The sequence below is a fragment of the Chrysochloris asiatica genome, unplaced genomic scaffold, assembly GCF_000296735.1.
Source record: "Chrysochloris asiatica unplaced genomic scaffold, ChrAsi1.0 scaffold00047, whole genome shotgun sequence".
NCBI lineage: Eukaryota > Metazoa > Chordata > Mammalia > Afrosoricida > Chrysochloridae > Chrysochloris > Chrysochloris asiatica.
This window is the reverse complement of record NW_006408565.1, coordinates 16,562,996-16,566,266: the sequence shown is the minus strand read 5'-3', so window position 1 is coordinate 16,566,266 and position 3,271 is coordinate 16,562,996. Positions and strand designations below refer to the sequence as shown.

The 3,271-nt window shown below is 41.1% G+C and overlaps 1 pseudogene across 1 annotated transcript; it reads left to right on the top strand.

Moving 5' to 3' along the window:
* Positions 1-2,294: 2,294 nt before the first annotated feature.
* Positions 2,295-3,014, top strand: LOC102813543 (annotated as a pseudogene). The gene has a single exon (XR_438711.1). The product of XR_438711.1 is annotated as an HIV-1 Tat interactive protein 2, 30kDa pseudogene (transcript).
* Positions 3,015-3,271: the final 257 nt, after the last annotated feature.

Sequence of the window (3,271 nt, the reverse complement as noted above, 5' to 3'; positions counted from 1 at the left end):
AGTGATCTGGAACACTCATTCTCCACAATGTTGCCCATAACTTGTCATGATCCACACAAGCAAAAGCTTTTGCATAGTCAATAAAGCACAGGTAAACATCTTTCTGGTATTCTCTGTTTTCAGTCAAGATAAATCTGACATCAGCAATGAAATCCTTCTTTCCATGTCCTTGTCTAAATCTGGTTTGAACCTTTGGGTATTTCCTTGCCATTTGTACTGTTCCTGTTGTTATTGAATTATCTTTATCAAAATTCTATTTACATGTGATATTAATGATATTTTCCAATGATTTCCACATTCTACTGGGTCACCTCTCTTTGGAATGGGCAAAAATATAGATCTCTTCCATTCAGTTGGCCAGGTAGCTGTCTTCCAAATTTCTTGGCATAGATAGGTGAATGCCTACAGTGCCACATCAGTTTGTTGAAAGATTTCAGTTTTTATTCCATCAATTCCTGGAGCTTTGTTCCCTGCCAATGCCTTCAGTGCACTTTGGACTTCTTCCTTCAGTATCATTGGCTCTTAATCATATGTTTCCTCTTAAAATGGTTGAACATTGACTATTTCTTTTTGATACAGTGACTGTGTATTCCTTCCATCTTCTTTGGATGCTTTCTGCATCCTCCAGTATTTTGCCCATGTTGTTGTTGTTGTTGTTGTTGTTAAGTGCCATCGAGTTGATTTCAACCCATAGTAACCCAGTATAGGGTTTCCAAAGAGCGACTGGTGAGTTTGAACTGCTGACCTTGTGGTTCAAACTGACCTTGCAGTCCTGGATTTATCTTACAGTACCACACCAGGACTCCATTTTAGCCATAGAATCCTTCAATATTCCATGTCAAGGCTTGAGTTTTTTTTTTAGTTCCCTCAACTTGAGAAATACTGAGTATGTTCTTCCTTTTTGGTTTTCCAACTCCAGATCTTTGCATATTTCATTATAATAGCTGACTTTGTCTTCTGGAGCTACCCTTTGAAAGCTTCTATTCAGCTTTTTCCTCCTGATTTCTTCCATTTGCTTTAGCATCGTTACACTGGAGAGCAAGTTTCAGAGTCTCTTCTGGCATCCATTTTGGTCATTTTCCTTCTTTCTTGTCTTCTTAATCACCTTTTGCTTTTTTCCTGTATGATGTTCTTGACGCCATCCCACAATTCTTCTGGTCTTCAGTCATTAGTGTCCAATTCATCAAATCTGTTCGTGAGATGATCTCTAAACTCAGCACAGATATGTTTAAGATCATATTTTGGCCCTCATGTACTTGTTTCCTTTTTCTTCAACTTCAGCCTGAACTTACATATGATCTATTGATAGTCTGTTCCACAGTCTGTCCCTGGTCTGGTTTTGACTGATGATGTGGAATTTTTCCATCGTCTCTTTCCACATATATTGTCAATTACTTTCTGTGTATCACACCTGGCGAGGACCATGTGTATAGTTGTCTTTTATGTTGTTTAAAAAAGGTATTTGCAATGAACAAGTCATTGGTCTTGAAAAATTCTATTGTGTAATCTATAGCATCATTTCTGTCATCAAGCTATATTTTTCAACTACTGATTCTTCCTCTTTGTTTCTAGCCTTTGCATTCCAATCACCAGTAATGATCAATACATCTTGATTGAATGTTTGATCAATTTCAGGCTAAAAAAGTTGGTATAATTCTTTAATTTCATCATCATTGGCTTTAGTGGTTGATACATAAATTTGAATAATAGCTGTATTAACTGGTCTTCTTTGTAGGCGTATGGATATTATTCTATTATTATATCACAGACAGGGTTACACTTTAAAGTAGATCTTGATATGTTCTTTTTTATCCCTATTAGATACATTTTATACATCAAAAATGTCAGCGACAGGCCCGGGCTGCAGGGCTGAGGGTAGAGGCAGTGGAGGCTCTAGGGGCCGCCTTGCTTTTGCTGGGAGCTGTGTGATGTGGAGTCAGGGGCCCAACTCAGTTCCTGGACTCCTATGGGTGGAGGAGGGTGCCCTTGATGAGCCAAACCCCAGGTTTCCGTGGGGAAAGGGGCCTCGTGGTCCCCTCTGTGTATGGCACCCGGGTGTGCCCTCCTGTGCAGGCCCCTTCCGAGTGTGGGCTGGCTTAGGTGGAGAAGATCGACAGGGTGTCCGCCCTGCCCACAGTGATTCGTCATTTTCCTTTGGGTCCCTGTGGAAAATAACAAAAACTGCAGAGAATAATAATATCTTCCTTCCAAACAGATAATAGCTCTTGTTCCCCACGCTGAGGACAGGCCATCCCTTAGCATCCTAAGACCAGCACCTGTCCTTGACAGGGGCTATGACTGAGGCTCTACCTAAGCTTAGGGAAGACTTCAGGATGCAGAACAAGTCTGTCTTTATTCTGGGCGCCAGTGGGGAAACCGGCAAAGTGTTCTTAAAAGAAATCTTGCAACAAAGCCTGTTTTCTAAAGTCATGCTCATTGGCAGGAGGAAGCTCACCTTGGAGGAGGAAGCTTATAAAAATGTGAACCAAGAAGTGGTGAACTTTGAGAAGTTGGATGACTATGCGAATGCCTTTCAAGGTCATGATGTTGGATTCTGTTGCCTGGGTATTACCAGAAAAAAAGCTGGGGCTGAAAGATTTGTTCGTGTTGACTGAGATTATTTGCTAAAGTCTGCAGACCTGGCAAAACTGGAGGGTGCACACATTTCAACTTGCTGTCCTCTAAAGGAGCTGATAAGTCAAGCAATTTTTTATCCTGCAAATTAAGGGAGAAGTAGAAGCCAGGTTGAAGAATTAAAATTCGATCTTTACTCCATATTTAGACCTGGAGTTTTGTTATGTGATAGGCAAGAATCTCGCTCCAGTGAATGGTTGATCAGGAAATTCTTTGGCTCCTTACCAGAATCCTGGGCCAGTGCCCACTCTGTGCCCATAGTGACTGTGGTGAGAGCGATGATGAACAACGCCATGAGACCAAGTGACAAGAAGATGGAACTGCTGTACAGCAAAGACATCTATGCCCTGGAGAAAGCTGATGACACTCTCAGGCCATAACTATAGTGGAGAAAACATTTCTTATTGTAATGTTTAACATCCACTACCAAATACTGAAAAAGATAGCATGTTTTAACTTTACTGGTTTACTAGTCTCACAGCCATAGCCAATCAAGAAACGATTGTGCTCCACACCAGTCACTTAGAGTTTTGGTTGTATGTACATGTGGTTCATCCAGGGAGCTTCTGAAAAAGAACAATCAGTAGGCCCTACCTCCGATCTTCAGAATCAGAATTTTTGAAGTATGGGCATAGGA